The 21,439-nt window shown below is 25.5% G+C and overlaps 1 protein-coding gene across 1 annotated transcript in view; it reads right to left on the bottom strand.

Annotated features, from left to right (window-relative positions):
- The window catches only part of ymp (yellow-emperor), an 81,139-nt gene that overhangs the window by 20,823 nt on the left and 38,877 nt on the right, over window positions 1–21,439 (bottom strand). The gene's annotated exons all lie outside the window — the stretch shown is intronic.

The following is a 21,439-nucleotide window of genomic DNA, read 5'->3' as shown; positions in this document are numbered from 1 at the left end:
CACATACACACACACCTAAACATTTTTAATATTTAAGAAAGAAAACCCTTAAAATCCTGAATTCAATTACATACACTTTTATTTAAGTCTAAAAATATATTGAATTAAAAACTGAGAAAATTAAAAATAAAAAAAAATCACAAAAAAAAACAAAATTACACTTAAAAAACAACAACATGAATTTTTAATTAATATTAATTAAATATTAAATTAATAAAAGAAAGTTATTTATTAATATTGAAAGTAAAATGAAATAAGAAAAATAATCTTCTAAAACCACCGATTGTGATTGCGTTTAATTTTAACAAAATTATTCTCCCTAAAAATTTTAAAAAAAAACATATAAATAACAAAATGTGTTTTAAAACAAATGAAATTGAAATTTAATAAAAAAAGAAAGTTTTAAAACTTTTTTTGAAAACAAATTTCTTTCATAAATTACATACTTTTCTAAACTTATTTTGTTATAATTTTAGTTTCATTTCATTTTTTTTTTTTTGATAAAAATTATTAAATAAATTTTTCTTTTCATAATTGAAATGGAGTATATTTGATATGGAAACCTTTTTTTAGCAAAATTAGAAGGGATATTTAAATTGACAGACTTTATAAATGGCAAAATCATTTAATATAATTTGTATCAAGTAATAGGCAAGCTTAATGCGGCAGAAGGAAAATGTTAAATAACTTTTTTTCTTTAAAACTGTATAACTTATAAACTAAAATAGATAACGTGCTGTAACTTAATGCATTTTGTAGATAAGAACTTCTGGCATATTATAGGAGACATTTTCAATGCCCACTGCCACGCCCACTTTGATAAATTTAAACAATTATTATTAAAGTGCGTATAATTACTTACGAAAGGGGTGTGGCTGTTTTTTAATTTCATCAATGAATGACCCATTTCATTCTCTACACTCATGCCAAATTTCACAAAAATTCTGTTCCAACTGCCGGAGTTATTCCATGAAAACTAAAATTGTTTTCGAACCGCATATTTTCCAAAACGAAATTTCCTTTTTTTGTCAAGTAATAGGTGAACAGAATTTAGTGGAAGGTGTTTGACAAATAATTTTTTTCTTTTAAACCTTATAACTCCTAAAGTAGAAGAGATATTAGAAAGAAATTAAAGGCATATGATAGAATAAAATTCCAGCTACATTGTGGACATATTTTTCTCCACCCACTACCACGCCCACTTGGTTAAATTAGCAAGTTTTAGATAAAAGTGCCTATAATTCAGTAATGAGGAAGGATGGCAGGTTTTAGACTTCACAAATGAAAACTTTGTTTCATTCTCCACACTTATGCCAAGTTTCAAGGGAATTGGTAATTAAATGTGAAAAATATTCAAAGATAACTCGAAAGCGTTTTTAACCAGAAAATATTTCATAATGACAAAAAATCAATTGAACTCTTTTCAAAATATCTTTTAAACTAAAAGAGATATTCACCTGAAACTTGAACTAACTAGTAAATTGAAAACTTGGCTATTTTGTGATAATATTTCGCACCTCCCGCTGCCACGCACACTAGATACAATTTGCTGATTAAGTTTAAAAGTGCAAATAATTGTGAAAATAGTGGGCGTGGCAATTTTTCAATTTCAACAGTGAATTCTCCATTTTATTATCTATAATCCAGCCAAATTTCTTAGCAATTGCTTTCCATTTGGTGGAGATATTCAAGGAAAACTAAAATAATTTTTCAACCATAAAAATTACAAAAATCAAAATTCAAGTTTTTTGTCAGGTAATAGGTGAACAGAATTTAGTAGAAGGTGATTGGCAAATATTGTTTTTCTTTTAAACCTTATAACTCCTAAACTAGAAGAGATTATGAAACGAAATGTAAGGCATAGAATAGAATGAAATTCCAGCTACATTGTGGACATATTTTTCTCCGCCCACTGCCACGCCTACTTGGTTAAATTTGCCGGTTTTGTATAAAAGTGCATATAATTCAGTAATAAGGAAGGATGACAGGTTTTTGATTTCACCAATGAAAACCAAGTTTCCTTAACCACTCTTATGCCAAGTTTCAAGGGTATTGGTAACTAAATGTACAAACTATTCGAAAATAACTCGAAAGCGTTTTTAACCAGAAAATATTTCATAATGACAAAAAAAATTAATTGAACTCTTTTTAAAATAACTTTTAATCTAAAACAGATATCCACATGAAACTTGAATCAACTGGTAAATTGAAAACTTGGCTATTTTGTGAACATATTTTGCACCTCCCACTGCCACGCCCACTAGATACAATTTGCTGATTAAGTTTGAATGTGTAAATAATTGAGAAACAAGTGGGCGTGGCAATTTTTCAAATTCAGATATAAATTCTCCATTTTATTATCTATAATCCAGCCAAATTTCTTAGAAATTGCTTTCCATTTGGTGGATATATTCAAGGAAAACTAAAATAATTTTTCAACCATAAAAATTACAAAAATCAAAATTCAACTTTTTTGTCAAGTAATAGGTGAACAGAATTTAGTAGAAGGTGATTGTCAAATAATGTTTTTCTTTTAAACCTTATAACTCCTAAACTAGAAAAGATTATGAAACGAAATGTAAGGCATAGGATAGAATGGAATTCCAGCTACATTATGAACATATTTTTCTCCGCCCACTGCCACGCCCATTTGGTTAAATTAGCAAGTTTTGGATAAAAGTGCCTATAATTCAGTAATGAGGAAAGATGGCAGGTTTTAGACTTTACAAATGAAAACTTTGTTTCCTTCTCCACACTTCTGTCAAGTTTCAAGGGAATTGGTAATTAAATGTGCAAAATATTCAAAGATAACTCGAAAGCGTTTTTAACCAAAAAATATTTCATAATGACAAAAAATCAAATGAACTCTTTTTAAAATATCTTTTAAACTAAAAGAGATATTAACCTGAAACTTGAACCAACTAGTAAATTGAAAGCTTGGCTATTTTGTGAACATATTTTGCACATCCCGCTGTCACGCCCACTAGATACAATTTGCTGATTAAGTTTAAAAGTGCAAATAATTGTGAAAAGAGTGGGCGTGGCAATTTTTCAAATTCAGATATAAATTCTCCACTTTATTATCTATAATCCAGCCAAATTTCTTAGAAATTGCTTTCCATTTGGTGGAGATATCCAAGGAAAACTAAAATAATTTTTCAACCATAAAAATTACAAAAATCAAAATTCAACTTTTTTGTCAGGTAATAGGTGAACAGAATTTAGTAGATGGTGATTGTCAAATATTATTTTTCTTTTAAACCTTATAACTCCTAAACTAGAAGAGATTATGGAACGAAATGTAAGGCATAGGATAGAATGGAATTCCAGCTACATTATGGACATATTTTTCTCCGCCCACTGCCACGCCTACTTGGTTAAATTTGCCGGTTTTGTATAAAAGTGCATATAATTCAGTAATAAGGAAGGATGGCAGGTTTTTGATTTCACCAATGAAAACTTTGTTTCCTTCTCCACACTTATGCCAAGTTTCAAGGGAATTGGTAACTAAATGTGCAAAATATTCAAAGATAACTCGAAAGCGTTTTTAACCAGAAAATATTTCATAATGACAAAAAATCAATTGAACTCTTTTTAAAATATCTTTTTAACTAAAAGAGATATCCGCCTGAAACTTAAGCCAACTAAAAGATTGAAACCTTAGCTATTTTGCGAATATATCTTGTACAGCCCATTGCCACGCCCACTAGATACAATTTACTGATTAAATTTGAATGTGTAAATAATTGTGAAACGAGTGGGCGTGGCAATTTTTCAAATTCAGATATAAATTCTCCATTTTATTATCTATAATCCACCCAAATTTCTTAGCAATTGCTTTCTATTTGGTGGAGATATTCAAGGAAAACTAAAATAATTTTTCAACCATAAAAATTGCAAAAATCAAAATTCAACTTTTTTGTCAGGTAATAGGTGAACAGAATTTAGTAGAAGGTGATTGTCAAATAATCGTTTTCTTGTAAACCGTATAACTCCTAAACTAGAAGAGATTATAAAACGAAATGTTAGGCTTAGGATAGAATGGAATTCCAGCTAGATTATGGACATATTTTTCTCCGCCCACTGCCACGCCTACTTGGTTAAATTTGCCAGTTTTGTATAAAAGTGCATATAATTCAGTAATGAGCAAGGATGGCAGGTTTTTGATTTCACCAATGAAAACAAAGTTTCCTTATCCACACTTATGCCAAGTTTCAAGGGTATTGGTAACTAAATGTGCAAAATATTCAGAGATAACTAGAAAGCGTTTTTAACCAGAAAATATTTCATTATGACATATATCAAGTGAACTCTTTTTAAAATATCTTTTAAACTAAAAGAGATATCCACATGAAACTTGAACCAACTGGTAAATTGAAAACTTGGCTATTTTGTGAACATATTTTACACCTCCCGCTGCCACGCCCACTAGATACAATTTGTTAATTAAGTATTCAAGTGCAAATAATTGAATAGTTTTTCAAGTTATAGTTATAAATTTGCCTCAAAGTTATTGCAATCTTTTTTCCAAACCAACAAAGTTTCCATATCATTTATTTAAACCATTTTTCTTCAATTTTAATTTAATTTATTGCAACAAAACCCCCAAAAAACTTGCCATTTACACTTTTTAAAACTCCCCCCAAGATACTCAACATTTTACCCAAAACAAAATATTCAAACAATAATTTTGCCACTCTATATTAAAACCACAATTAAATGAAATCACAAAACACATCTCCATATTAACATATTATAATTTTCTAACACACTTTTTCAAACAACTTCTTTTTGTTACAAAAAGAAATCAGCACTTTTAAAGCATCATTGTATTACTTACATACTTAATTTGTTTTTCTCTTAAAGCTGTATTGAATTTTTACTTAAATTTAATTAAAAAAAAAAAGAAGTATATTGAAAATAAATATTGTAATTTAGTTTGAATTATAATTAATTTGCTTAGTGGTAAACATTTAAACGTAAACATACATACAATAGAATGTAGCATTAACAAATGAATTTCTTTTTCCATTATTTTAATTCTTATTATTAGTTATTATTGTATTATTATTAAATCAGAAATACTTAAATTTAACTTTTAATCTCCACACCCCCCAAAAAAACAAATGAAAACAAAAACTTTCCTATAAACTTAACGAATTTAATTCATTTAGTTTGTTTAATGTTAATTTGTAATTTATTAAATATAAGTTATTTGTTTTAGTTTTTCTGTTTTGTATTAGATTTTAGTTAATAATTTTATGTTTAGAAATTGAATTGAACTTGGCTAATTTTGTAATTATGATTTCTGAAATATTTTGTATTAATTTGAGTTTGTACTTAAAAAATTTGATTCGAATTTAAACACTTTCGTCTAACAAAGTATTAAGCATTTGAATTTGAAAGTTTTTCTTTTCGTATCACATTTTATTTACCCCTTGAATTTTTTTAATATAAAATCTTTTATTTTCTTCTTTAAATCTATATGAATTTATGTATATATTATTTGTGTATTTCATCTGAACTTATTATTATTATTATTATTACTATTACAATTTTGTGTTTCATTAGAAGTTTGTATTCATTTTATTTTTCTTAATTTCTAATCTCTGCATAAACATCATATATTTCTATTCTCAATATCTTTTTTTTAATTCTTTCTTTAAACATTTTATATGGCTTTTTCTTAATACACTTTATTATTGACATCATTTATAGTTTTTTTTTATTTCTTTTGAAGTACTCGTAGCATTAGTTGATTTGAATTTTATTTTTTTTTAAATAACTTTCTAATTGTATTTCAGTTTATTTTTTAACATCACTTAAACACATTCCTATAAAAGGAAACAAATTGAAATATAAAACATTGTATTTAAGTAAACAAATACAAAATCATTTGAATTGCCAGACAAATCAGTTAGTTTCTTTATTTTAAGTTTTTAGTTTAAACTTGCATACAAAACATATTTTAATTTTAATTTTTATTTTTTTTTTTTTTTTTTGTTCTTTAAGTTCATTAGTATCATTAGAATTTAGTTTAAGGAGCAACAAAAAATGGTAATAACATTCAAAATCGTTGATACTTTGTTAAGAGTTTAAATTGAGCAGAGGAGAGAGCAACACGTTTATCGTTTAGCATCACTTAATATAAAGTTATATCATTAGTAATTCTAAAGATTGTGAACAAAATTCATTAAAAAAAACACGTTTAAAATCAACACATGTTTTCATATGAATTCGAGTTAGATTACTCCTCCCACTGCCACGCCTAATTTTTAACTTTGCAAAGGAATTTCATTCTAATTGACGGAAATATTCTGAGAATTTTAGAAAAGTTTTTTTTTTAATTACAAACATTTTAGGTTTTTGGGAAAATAAGGGCGTGGCAGTTTTTAATATATTAAATGGCACAAATATTTACTCTAAAAGTAAATTTAAAAGCAAAACAAGTTGCTAATGATGTTGCCACGACGACACAGCATATGGGATATGGAACAATATTTCACAAACAATCTTCTCGTCTCGTTATTCGTTGCTGAGTCAATTGGTCTTTGTAAACATACCCCGCCCTTGTCACATAATTCCACTATAGATCGAAATTGGAAATAATTCCACTTCGTTAGAATAAGTGAAACGAAAATTTGTTTCGGAATGAAACCACTGTCACTTTTCTAAGTGCAAGTTTTAAATAATTTCTTTTAAATACTAGATTTTTGTTTTGTTATACAAAACATTGCCAAATTAAATTCGCAAGAATTTGGGAATTAAAAAATCAAACGGAATCTGAAGAGCGGAATAATAACTACGGAATTGAAAACATTTCAAACAATCTTTCAGTAATAGATTCACGAACTGTTAAACATAGTGACCGGGGGAAGAATTCAATCTATTTTCAAGTAAACAAAAAAACATCAACAAAAATGAGGATATGAGGAAAAATTTATTTTATTAAAAATGGTACTTTTATTTTAAAAAAATATACTTTTATACTTTTATAAAATACTTTCATTGAGAACAACTTTTTTAAAAAATGACTTACAAAATAAAATAGTACTTTTAAAAAGATGCTTTTTCGAATGGGCACTTAAAAAAATTCTAGATTTATTTAAAAAGGTATTTTTTATTTAAAAAGGTACTTTTATTTAAAAAGGTACTTTTATCTAAAAAAAAGTACTTTTGTTTAAAAAGGTACTTTTATTTAAAAAAGGTACTTTTATTTAAAAAAGGTACTTTTATTTAAAAAAGGTACTTTTATTTAAAAAAGGTACTTTTATTTAAAAAAGGTACTTTTATTTAAAAAAGGTACTTTTATTTAAAAAATGTACTTTTATTTAAAAAAGGTACTTTTATTTAAAAAAGGTACTTTTGTTTAAAAAAGGTACTTTTATTTTAAAAAAGGTACTTTTATTTAAAAAAGGTACTTTTTTAGATAATACTTTTTGAAATAGTTCCTGTTTAAGAAAGTACTTTTATTTAAAAAAGGTACTTTTATTTAAAATGGTACTTTTATTTAAAAAAGGCACTTTTATTTAAAAAAGTTACTTTTATTTAAAAAAGTTACTTTTATTTAAAAAATGTACTTTTATTTAAAAAAGATACTTTTATTTAAAAAAGGTACTTTTATTTAAAAAAGGTACTTTTATTTAAAAAAGGTACTTTTATTTTAAAAAAGGTACTTTTATTTTAAAAAAGGTACTTTTATTTAAAAAAGGTACTTTTTTAGATAATACTTTTTGAAATAGTTCCTGTTTAAGAAAGTACTTTTATTTAAAAAAGGTACTTTTATTTAAAATGGTACTTTTATTTAAAAAAGGCACTTTTATTTAAAAAAGTTACTTTTATTTAAAAAATGTACTTTTATTTAAAAAAGGTACTTTTATTAAAAAAAGGTATTTTTTATTTAAAAAGGTACTTTTATCTAAAAAAAAGTACTTTTGTTTAAAAAGGTACTTTTATTTAAAAAAGGTACTTTTATTTAAAAAAAGGTATTTTTATTTAAAGAAGATACTTTTATTTAAAAAAGGTAGTTTTATTTAAAGAAGGTACTTTTATTTGAAAAAGGTACTTTTATTTAAAAAAGGTACTTTTGTTTAAAAAAGTTACTTTTATTTAAAAAAAGTACTTTTATTAAAAAAGGTACTTTTATTTAAGAAATGTACTTTAATTTAAAAAGGTACTTTTTTAGATAATACTTTTTGAAATAGTTCCTGTTTAAGAAAGTACTTTTATTTAAAAAAGGTACTTTTATTTAAAATGGTACTTTTATTTAAAAAAGGTACTTTTATTTAAAATGGTACTTTTGTTTAAAAAAGGTACTTTTACTTAAAAAAGGTAATTTTATTTAAAAAAGGTACTTTTATTTAAAAAAGGTACTTTTATTTAAAAAAGGTACTTTTATTTAAAACAGGTACTTTTATTTAAAAAAGGTACTTTTATTTAAAAAAGGTACTTTTATTTAAAAAAGGTACTTTTATTTAAAAAAGGTACTTTTGTTTAAAAAAGGAACTTTTATTTAAAAAAGGTACTTTTACTTAAAAAAGGTACTTTTGTTTAAAAAAAGGTACTTTTACTTAAAAAAGGTACTTTTGTTTAAAAAAAGGTACTTTTATTTAAAAAAGGTATTTCTATTTAAAAAAGGTATTTCTATTTAAAAAAAGGTACTTTTATTTAAAAAAGGTACTTTTATTTAAAAAAGGTATTTCTATTTAAAAAAAGGTACTTTTATTTAAAAATGTTTTTATTTAAAAACGGTACTTTATTTAAAAAATGGTATTTTTATAAAATACTTTCATTGAAATATACTTTTTTTAAAAATTACTTTAAGAAGGTACTTTTATAAAAAGTAGTTTCATTGAAAGATAATTTTTTAGAAAATTAAGTACTTTTATGTAAAAAAAATATTTTAAAAAGGTACTTTTATTTAAAAAAGTCACTTTCTTTAAAAAAATACTTATTACAAAAGTACTTTTTTAAAAAAAGTAATTTTGATTAAAAGGTTCGTTTTTGTAAAAAAGGTATTTTTTTAATTAATTTTTAAAAAAGGTACATTTATTTAAAAAATCTACTTTTATTAAAAGAAGGTACTGCTTTTATTGAAAGGTACTTTTTTAAAAAGAAAATGGAAATTTTATGATTTTTTTTTTAAATTGTCATTAAAAAAGTACCTTTATTTGAAAAAGCTACCTTTTTTAAAGACTTACTTTTTGAGACAATTTTTTTTTAAATTGACGTTAATAAATAAAGTACTCTTTCTAAGAAGGTTAATTTTTGAAGTCGTATTTGAAAAAAATACTGTTATTAAGCATTTCTCTCCCTCTCTTCTCCGTTCCTTTAACAAGTTTAGAATTCATAATTGTTTTCACGATTCATAGAATGTTATTTATTAGTAGATGTACAAATTAACAAGAAAATAATTTACATTCAAGGGACATTTAGCAGAAGTATTATTATTATATAGTTAAATAAATAAAAACACACCCACACTCTCATAAACATTTACATCCATTACCATGCATACAAACATAAATATATTAATTAAATACATACATATATATTCTCTGTCTGTCTCTTAAAATGCTGAATCATTATTATTCACTTTTATAATCATTTGTATTAAAGTTTATACATATTTTTTTTGTGTTAATTACATAATTAATTTTTAAAACAAAATGTTCTCATGTTTATTAATAATTACACCATTTTTAAATTTACTTTACTTAACAATAACATATTTTTTGTTTAATTAGTAACAAGTACTTACTTATTATTCACTTTATCAATCAATATTCTACATATTATTATTAAACAAACAAACATTTAATATATATATAAAATAAAGTAGTATATAATATAAAGAACGCTCTCTAGTAATTTTTTAATTAAACATTTAACTATAACAAGTAGTTTTTTATTTTTTAGTAGTTTTAAACTTGAATTTATATTTTTTTCGCCCCCTTTTTAGTTTTATAAACATTTATTTTTAAAATTTAGTTTGTAAAATTGAATTTATTTTTTTTTGTTCATTATTATTTTAACAAATAAACATTTTATGAAAAGGAAAAACAAAACCAAACCTTTGTGCATGTTTTTTTTTTAAATTATTTTATTTAGTAATTCTTTGTAAAGTAAAAAAGAAAAACTATTTTTTTAAAAAATTTTCATTTTCTTATTATTTTTTTGTTCTTTTTTGTGTAAATAAAATTATTTTCAAAATTATCATAATTGTGTTTTTTTATTTAAGGTGTTTAAATGTTTCAATGTTAAATTAACATTATTCTTTATGTTAAGGTAACAGTTAACTTAACAGTTATTTGTTAACTTAACATAATAGAATCTATACATTTTAACATTGTGAAACTGAGCCTAAATGTTATTATTTTAGTTACTTTCTTTGTTTAATGTTGTTGTATTTACAAAAAAAAAAATGTAGTAGATTGTTTTGTATTTCAGTTGTTTTATAATTTATTTAGTATTTTGTTTGTAACCATTTGATTTGAAATAAAAAGGTAAGTTTTGAGTGGTAATCATTATAATTATTTGATGAATAAAATTCGTACTTAATTTTGTTGTTAAATTGATTAAACTAAATTTGTAGTCTACTTTTTTTTTAGTTACAATATTATTATTATTAACCTTTATTTTAATTTATTTTCCTTTGGCTGCTAATGTATGATATAATTTTGTATATTTCTTTTGAATATATTTTTATTATTAGCTTGAATTAATTAGTGAACAAAAACTGTACTTACATGTTTAAGTTTAATTTATTTTAAAACATTTCTATTTAATTAATGTATCCTTATATTTTTTTACCCATTTTGAAATTTTTTATTAATTTTGTTTTGATTTGAAGAGAATTAGGGCCTAAATCACTAAATGCGAACGAACATTTTCTTTCTTATTTTATATTGAAAACAATAAAAAAATTCAAATTTATTTGTTGTCTTCAATATAAAATAAGAAAGGAAATGTTCATTCGCATTTAGTGAGCCAGGCCCTAAATTTCGATTTAGTCGTGTTTGAGACTCTAATGGGATTTCGAGAGATCAGAAATATGTTTTCTCCATTTTGTAACATTTAAGCAAAAAGAATGCAAAATTTTCTATAAATATATTTATACTAGTTGATCGCCCCGGCTTCGCCCGAAAGCATTTACTAATGTTTGTTCGTCAAGTTTCTCCAACCCTGCCTGTTCTTATTTATTTGCAAATAAAATGTCTAAATTTGTACTGCATACATTAGGGGCTTTTTTATTACAGTTGACTGGACTCAAAAACGCCGGTTTTAGCCGTAATTTTTTTCGAATCGAATAAAAAAAAAATCAGCCAAATCGCTCCAGCCGTTCTCACGTGATGACATTACATACATGGACCATTTCATTTTTATATTATTTATATAAATACGAGGGCTAGTCCGTGACTTTTTGTATCCCAAAAAATAAGATTTGCCAAGGTCATCAAAAATAGATTTGTGAGATGATTTCATCGTTTGGAAACAAGAAATAGTCACACGGGGCTAAATCCGAAGAATAGGGCGGATGAGGGAGAAATTCGTTGCCTAATTCATGGATTTTTGCCATGAGAACTGCACATTTGTGTTCCCTATTTGTGCACCCGATTGTGAGCAAACGCGAAAACCTTTCTCATACTCAAGTGATCATTCAAAATTGAAACTACTGAGATATGTGAGCTGCCTATGGCTTCCACAATCTCCAATCGGCCGAAACCATATCAGAATTTTTATCAATTGTTTCGGCTGTAGAGACACCAACTGGGCGTCCAGAACATTCGGCATCTTCCGTGCTTATACGGCCTCAACGAAATTCAGTAAACCTCCTTTTTACCATTAATTTGGAGCGAAATCCGGAGAATAGAGCGGATGAGGGAACAATTTGTAGCCTAATTCATGGAAACTATACATGTGTGCACCAGCGTTTTGTGTACCCGACTGTGAGCAGAAAGATTTCTCATGCACAAGTGATCAATGAAAAATTAAACCACTCAGCCATATGAGATGCCCATGGTTTCCACTCGTTTGTGGCAGACAATCTATGTTCTATGTTCTCTTTGTGTTAATCACTGCCATACAAAGGTTTGAAAGAATTTACTCTTAATTCCATTTCAGAACTCAATCTTAACTATTCTATGAATTTATTTATAATGAAAGCATTAATCATTTACAAAATGAATAGAAAAAAATTTACTTAAGCTTTTTTATAATAGTGAATATGAATTCAAGAAATTTTGAATGATTCAATAAGGAATTAATTCTATAAAGAATGAATTCAATGAATATGAAGAACAAAGGATATAATCAACCCAATTATGAATAAAAAATTCCGCGGGAGTTTGTTCCCCGGGAGTTTTTTCCCATTGAATTTGAATAGGAAAAAACTTTAGGGGAATTTTTATAATTGGGCTGAATGTGAATTAATTCATAATGACATGACGTTAGTGTTGTGTAAAAAGCATGTTAAAATTCGAGGCGGCACTGTGTTGGTTCCCTTCACTAAATCAGTGGTCGGCATACATAGCCACCAAGGGGCCGAGCATAGTTAGTTATTTACCTATAAACCAAACGAATATCAATGAAGTTCATAAAAATATAAAAAATCTCAATAAATAGCTGATCAGTTGTTATATATAATCCATATTCCAAGATCTCTTCAAGTCGACCACTGCTCTAAATAAACAAATATTAAAGAAAAATTAATAAAAAAAGGGTTGAGGACTAATGAACATCATGTAATTCACATACTTAGATTCATCCCTATCGCGAATCAATCACCCCTATCGCGAATCAATATTTCACATGAGATATGTTCCCATTTTTCGTTCATAAACTTTGTTCACGTGAAAAAATTCCCCATGTTGTGAAATTTTTAGATGAAATTTTGTAAACAATAAACAGCTGCTACGAATAAAATTAACTATTGTGAATGAAAAGTTTAGTGGAATATCACGATAGCAATTTTCCCTTCGAGGGAAATGGAACACAAATTTCACATGTTTTTCACGAAGGATTATTTCGGATAACTATATCGGTACATGCTGTACAAAAAAAAATCTATCCAATCTCCTGTCTTATCTACTAATTCAAGACTTGCGCAGGTAAACTTGACGTGTGTGAACCAGAACTAAGAGTTTTTGTATTTCAACCTAGGTGGGCTTTTTGACATACGTTCAAATGTAAAAAAGACAGATTGAAAATCGAAATTTAATAAAATTTTTGAATTGTTTCCTTTTAATTTTAAGATATAAATTAGCAGCTTTGAATCTATGAATATACATACATAAATTATGATTTATTTACTTAATATTTTTTATATTTTATTTTATATAATTTAAGTTTATTTACCAAAGAGTTTTTATACCTAAAACTTTAAATTATGACTTGTTTATTTTAATTGTAAACAATTATTAACTAACATTCCTTATAATAGAGTGCCATCCTTTGTTATTATAAAAATTTATGCTAATTCCATTAAAGAACATTAATTTATTTTATAATTTTTTTAAGCCAAATACTAATTTTTAAGAGATCTCAATGACATTTTTTTTTTATATAAAAAACAAATTACAATGAAAATATATAAGATTTTTATTTCTTAATTTCAATAAATATTTTTTTATTATTTAAACGAAAATTTTTAGTGTTTTTTTTTTAATTTGAAACGAAAATTTTTATAGTTTTCGTAGATTTTTATTTGAATATATAGAAAGTTTTACTTAATATGGTGTAATTTTTATGATTTAATTTCCTTAAATTGTACTAGAATGTGTAAATTTTTATTTATTATTACTGCTTTAGCTTTTAGCCAAAAATAAAACATATAAAAACCTTGAAGAAAAAAAACCAAAATACTTAGAAAAAAAAAGTCAAATGCTCCGTTTTATTTAGCTTTTAAATTGAAAACTTATTTTATGTTTATATAGCAGCTTATATTTTACTGGTTTCAAAACTTATTTAAATACCGTAACTATTTGTTTAATTACCCTTAATAATATTTAGCTTTTGTGGTATAAAAAGAAATCAATAAACAAAACTAAAACCAAAAAAAAAACTTAGTAAACATAGTAAATTAAACTATATATATTTAAACAATATAAACCTCATTGATTTGTGTATGTTTTTCTTGAATTTCTTTAGAATCGAGTAGTCAAAATCGTATTTAAATTGAAAATTATTTCAAAATATTCTTATTATTATGTATTAAAACTCAATTAATTATTGAATATTTACTATATATTTCTTACACACTGTTTAATTTGTTTTTGAAAACAATTTTCAATATTCTACATATAAATATTCGTATTGATATCGTGTATCATGAAAATTTGATTTAATTTTAGAGATATTAGTTTGTATAATGTAATTTTTTTTAAAATAGTTTCTGTTTCATTTTTTTCTTTAACAAAAAATATTAATTACTACAAAAAATAATAATTAAATATGTATTTATGAACTCCGTATTATAAATATTTGTTATGTGTATTTTTCCATCATTTTATAGTATTATTAAATCCAAAATTTTTAGCTTGATTTTTAAATTGAAAACATTTTAGAAAAGTCAACCATAAATAATAAGGAAAAAAAGAATATTTTCAGCATTTATAAAAAACAAACTATTTCGAACTTAGTTGTTCGAATCATTTAAACCCGGGTTTAAATTATTAAAACAAAAATAACCGGTTTTTGAATACTCGTAATAATTTTGTTTCAAATTTTCTTATTAATGAAAATAGAAACTGAGAAAAATTATTCAAAAAAAAAAAATATTCGAATAAAAACTGTCGAATTTTTGTATTCTCTGAATACATTTTTTTACAAAATTTAAAATAACCTTAGTTATTCGAATAATGAACCCGGGTTTTAAATTATTCGAATAACAATAACCGGTTTTTGTAAATTCTTATTGATTTTTTTGTAATTTGAACACAAACTTATTTGAATCATTAAATTGAATTTATATTTTCCTTTTTTTTAATTCAAAATAATAATATTTCTTTTGAATTATTCGAATAAAACCCGGTTTTTGTAAATTTTTAGGAAATTTTTTTTTTTTTTGAAAACGAACTTATTTTATTTGAATCATTGAATTATATTTAAAATTAATCGAATAAAAACCGGTTTTTGTATTTTCCAAATAATGGAATTTAATCGGTTTTTTAATTCAAAATAAACTTATTTGTTTTAAATTATTGGAATAAAAAACCCGTCTTTGTAAATTCTTAATGATTTTTTTGGTATTTAATTTGAACACGAACTAATCTTATTTGAATCATTCACCCTTATCGTGGTTGGCGTAAACGTCTTACGCCTACGACTGTTTCGTACTAGATTAAAGCTAAAATGCAAACTGTTTCTTTAATCTAGTACGAAACTGTCGTAGGCGTATGATGTTTACGCCAACCACTATAAGGGTGATTAAATTGGATTAAAAATTTTTCGAATAAAAACCGGCATTTGTATTTTCCGAATAATGGAACCGGTTTAAAAATTATTCAAATAATTAACAGTTGTTTATTTCATAAAAAAATATTAATTAAAATCCAAAAAATTTTAAAAAATTATTCGAATAATAATAACCGATTAATTTATAGAATTGTTATCCATGTTTAAAATGATCCGAATAAAATCTGCAGATTTTCATATTCTCTGAATAAAATTTTTTATAACTTATTACATAATCTTAGTTATTCGAATAATGAACCCGAGTTTAAGTTATTCGAATAAAAATTACCGTTTTTTAAAATATGTAAAAAATTATATAAATTTATATAAATATAAAAAAATATTAATTAAAATCAAAAATCTTTTAAAAATTTATTTGAATAATAACCGATGAATTTATACATTTAAATTTTAAAAAATACTGCAGATTTTCGTATTCGATTAACGAATCCGGGTTTAAAGTTACTGGAATAACCGATTTTGTTAAAAAATATTTTGAAAATTATAGAAATTTCTATACTCTGAATAACATTTTGCTGAAATTTCAAATAGTCCTAGTTATTCAAATTATGAACCCGAGTATAAAATTATTTGAATACAAATAATTAATTTGTTTTAATACTAATACATTTTAACACTGAAACCGGGTTTTAAAATTATTATTGGAATAAAAATAATCAGTTGTTGTATTCTCCCAATAATTGAATTTAATTAGACGCCATAAAATTTAGACGTATAATGAAATTTAAAATTATTCGAATAAAAATCGAATTTCTGTATTTTACGAACAATATTTAAAATTGATGAAACATTAAAATTTTAACTTATTCATTCGAATCATTAACATGGGACAAAAATTATTCGAATAATAACCGGTTTTTTACTCTGAATAATAAACAAATGGGTTTAATTAAAATAATTTTATTGAAATTTGAAACATGATCGATCCAGTTAATCGTATCTTAAAATCGAGTTTAAATTATTCGAACAAAAAACGGTTTTTGCATAATCTGAATAATTTTATTGTAATTTGGAGACGAATTTGTCTTATTAGTTATTGAAATTAATCGAATCAAAAACCCGGGTGTAAACTATTCGGATAAAACCAAGTTTTGGCATAATCGGAAAATTTTTCTCAATTTGAAGATGGGTTTTTTTATTGGAATCATTCACACGGGTTTTGAAATTATTCGAATAATAACCGTTTTTTTATTCTGAATAATAAAATTTAAAAGGGGTTTAAATTAAAATAATTTTATTTAAATTTTAAACATGATCCAGTTAATCGAATCATAAAACCGAGTTTAAATTATTCGAATAAAAAACGGTTTTTCCATAATCTTAATTTTAATAACTTCAAAAAACCTAGATACAATTGAAATTATTTTAATAAATAATATTTTATTTATTGAAATTAATCGAATCAAAAACCCGGGTGTAAACTATTCGGATAAAACCAAGTTTTGGCATAATCGGACAATTTTTCTCAATTTTAACATGCGGTTTTTTTATTGGAATCATTCACACGGATTTTGAAATTATTCGAATAATAACCGGTTTTGGATTTTCCGAAAAAACACCGGATTTTGTATAATCAGATTTTTTTCCAACACAAGCATTTTTTGTAGATTTCATTCGCTCGGGTTTTGTAGTTATTCGAATAAGAACCGGTTTTTGTATATTCCGAATGATGATTTTAAGGATTTGAATTAATGCATATCTGAATAAAAAATATTAAAATTTTACCGAATAAGAAAATTTAAATTATGTATTCGAATAAAAACCGGTTTTTATATTTTCAAAATTATTCGAAAATTTTTTTTATTATTAAATCTCTAACTTATTTGCATTATAAAAGCGAAACAAACAAATAAATCAAATAATTATACGAATAATAAGTGGTTTTTAAGCTAAATAATAAAATCACCCCTATCGCGAATCAATATTTCACATGAAATATTTTCCTTTTTTCGTTCATCAACTTTGTTCACTTGAAAAAATTCCCCTTGTTGTGAAATTTTTAGATGGTATTTTGTAAACAATAAACAGCTGTTACGAACAAAATTAACTATTGTGAATGAAAAGTTAATGGGAATATCACGATAGCAATTTTCTCTTCGAGGGAAATTGATATTTCATGGGAACAAAATTTCGCATTTTATTGCCGATAGGGGTGAATGTAACCGGTATTTATAATTATGTATTCGAATACTAATTGCTGAATTATCTATTGTATGAATATAATATTTTATACAGCCCAATTATGAATAAAAATTCCCCGGAAGTTTTTCCTATTCAAATTCAATGGGAAAAAACACACGGGAACAAACTCCCGCGGAATTTTGTGTTCATAATTGGGCTGATAGAAATTGTTTCTTTTATAAAAAAATTTTTTGGAGGAAATTTCAATAAATGATGAAACCGAATTTTAAATTATTAGAAAAAATTTTTTTTTTTTGATTTTCCGAATTGAAAATATTGTCTAAAGAAAAACACTTAACCTTGATTTTAAATTACATATTCGATTTTTGTTATACTCTAATAAGATTAAGGTTATTCGAATAATTTAGGTTTTTTGTATACTAAATATTATTTCGTTGAAATGTAAACCCAAGTTTTTCGAATTATAATAACCGGTTCTCCAAAAAAAACAAAATTATTCAAATATTAACCGCTTTTTTATTCTGCGAATAATAACATTTAATCTGAATTTTGTATTCAATAAATGATTACCGGTTCTATGAATAATTTAACCCAGGTTTGAAATCATTTCAATTCAAATTAATTATTGTTTCTTATTATAAAGAAAATTTAAGACGCCCTTAAAATTATTCGATTATTAAAAAAATTATTCGAATATTTGTTTTATTCTCTAAATAAAATATGTAATTGACTAATTGAAAACAATTACATTTTTTATTCGATAAATAAAAAAATTATTCGAATAATTTTTCTGAATAAAAAATGTCATTAACTAATTAATAACAAATGGTTTGTTTATGTTTTCTGAAAATAAATATAAACTGATTTTAAAACTATTCGAATAATAATGGTTTTTTGTATTTAAACAAAATTCGAATCTAATTTCTCCTTACTTTCAACATTGAACATTTTTAGAGACCGAATGTTGAAATTAGAGCATTTCGAATATCCATTCAAATGTTAATATAACGAAATTAATTTATTACAATTTTATTTTAAACTTTCTAGTTGGATAATACGAAATATTATACAACTAGAAATATTTGAATTTGTATTAAAATATCTTGAATTGTATTGTATGTATTAAAATGTTGCTTTGTATAAAATACTGCTGCTGAAAATATTCTTTTAACTTATAACAATTTATCTTAAATAAATCAAGTATGCTTTAAAAATTTCTTAATTAGTTAATTGTCTCATACATTTTGTTAGAAGTAAGTGGGGAAGTTATTGTAAAATATAAAAACAAAAGAAAAACATTTCGAATAAAATTATATTCGTTATATTTTCCTTTTGTTGCGAATTAAACAATAACCCCCCATATATTTATACTCGTATTTAATTAAATAAAACTTCATAGTTAATATTTTATATTGAGTGTTTTTGTAGTCCTTAGTTTCATTCTTTTAAATAATACTCGTACATCAATATTTTTTCGATATAAATAAAAAAATAAAAAATAAAACCAACATATAGAGCAAATATATAAAAATAAAACACCCTACCATCACCAGTTTGAAATAAATGCCATTTTTTATATAACCAACATTATTATCATTTTGAAAATAGTTAAAAATAAAATTGAAATATTTTACCATTTTCATTTTAGTTTAGTTTTTTTATCACTTGTGTTTTGAATCATTTTAAAAAAGTGTTTTTTTTTTAGTTTTTGTAAATATGTAATAGATATTTTAGTTATTAAACATACAAAATGGCGTACAAGAAATATTTATTATTTAGCTAATCGTAACAATGAAATTTCTGGATAAAAATAATTATTAATCAATGTCAGGGCAGTTAAGGGTAAGAATAAGTCAAGAAAATAAAAAAAAAAATAATAATAATAATAAACTAAAGGGATGAACAAATTGAGAATTATATATAAATCCATAAAGTGCCGATTAAATTCTCCCCCAAATTGTTCGATATTTTGCATAATAATATCGTGCAAATGTAAGTCGCGGCTTTGCTGAGTGGACAAAGACATTCGATTTTAGAAACTTCTATAAGAAAAAGGTTTAACAGAGTTCAATCGCATGATATCGGTGACCAGTATACATCACCTACACGTGAGATAACCATCACCTCAAATCGTTCGAGCAATGTCGATCTCAAAGAAATATGGACCGAAATATGCACCCCTATCGTGAAAAACACGTGAAATTTATGTTCCCATGAAATATTCATTTCCCTCGAAGGGAAAATTGCTATCCTGATATTCCCCTAAACTTTTCATTCACAATAGTTGATTTTGTTCGTAGCAGCTGTTTATTGTTTACAAAATTTCATGTAAAAATTTCACAACATGGGGAATTTTTTTCACGTGAACAAAGTTTATGAACGAAAAATGGGAAATGGGTACATATTTCATGTGAAATATTGATTTGCGATAGGGGTGATGGCCAGCCCAAAATCTACACCAAACATTGACTTCTTCGGGATGCATTTGAAGCTCACGGATCTCATGTGAATTGGTATCGTCCCAAATTCAATAATTTTGATTGTTGAAGTACCCAGAAATGGGCCTCAGATGATTTTTTGATGAAAATTAGAGTCAGTTTCCAAAATTAGGTTGTTTACCTTCAAGGTTAGTTCAATTTTGTACGGGTACATTTCCAAGTCACGACGCAAAATTCGCCAGGTTGTGGTCTGCGAAAGGCTGAGTTCTTGTGAATGACGCGAAATCGATTGTTTCTCCTGCACACTCTAACATACTGTGGCGATGTTTTCGGCACATTTTATTTTTAGTCGTCGTACGGGTTGGTTTACTGAAACATTGGACTATACTGCGAATAGTCCTCACGGGCAAAGCACGCGTAACATTGCCTGAAAAGAACATCCATTTCGATTAACGCTATATCCGTACATGGTGTTTTGGCGATCCACAATTTGTACTCCTTTCGAAAAGAAATTCATTCGAATTTGTATGTTTTCCACGTTGTATTTCGAAAGTGTTTCGTTTCGAATCGAATTACATAATAACCCCCTAAAGGTTGCCAGAAGGCCAGGTTTGCGTCTTTTAGCCATTTAGTTCATGGCTTCACAATAGCTACCAAAAACTTGGTAAACTCTGGTCTATATTTTGACCCCTAGTTCACAAAAATGTAAGTCAGTGACCCCATCGTAAGAGACACCTGAATGATGAACATTTTCGACCCGTGGGACTAGCTAGAGGATTCTTTAGATGACCTATTTTTTTAAAGCTGCAGTAAACAAATGTCTGGTATGTACGACGTTTGAAAGGCCTCAAATACCAAGTCTTATTAATAATTCGACCCATTAACTTTTCCATGATGTATTCATCTCACGTGACACGATTTTCTGTTTCCGGAGAGGATTTCGCTGAACTCGTTGATTTGAAGGCTTTGGGGACTTGCTGTGTTCGAACTGTATGTGGGCAACCCGACCGGGGACGGTCTTCTAATATGCAGTTTCCTCAAAAACGCTCTGACCACTCCATGGTGAAAGTTGATACAGACTAATGCTATAGAGGTTAGCTGTCATAAACCACAAAAGGGTATTATGCTCAATTCTGCTATTATAATGGGTATATCTAATGTAACACGATCAATGTTGGCTACCAAGGCGTCAATTCTTTCGTGCTCATCAGCATAAACCAGAGACTTCAAGTGGCCCCATAGGAAATAATCGAGATGTGTCATTATGTAAACCTTACGAAGCATTTTTCTGGATGTAATGAGGGAAATAGTCACCCCTATCGCAGAAAAATTCCCCAACATAGGAAATTTTTAGATGGAATTTTGTAAACAATAAACAGCTGTTA

This window comes from Calliphora vicina, chromosome 1 (genome assembly GCF_958450345.1).
Source record: "Calliphora vicina chromosome 1, idCalVici1.1, whole genome shotgun sequence".
Taxonomy (NCBI): domain Eukaryota; kingdom Metazoa; phylum Arthropoda; class Insecta; order Diptera; family Calliphoridae; genus Calliphora; species Calliphora vicina.
Note: the sequence above shows the minus strand (reverse complement) of the source record. Positions and strands in the feature narration are given on the sequence as shown.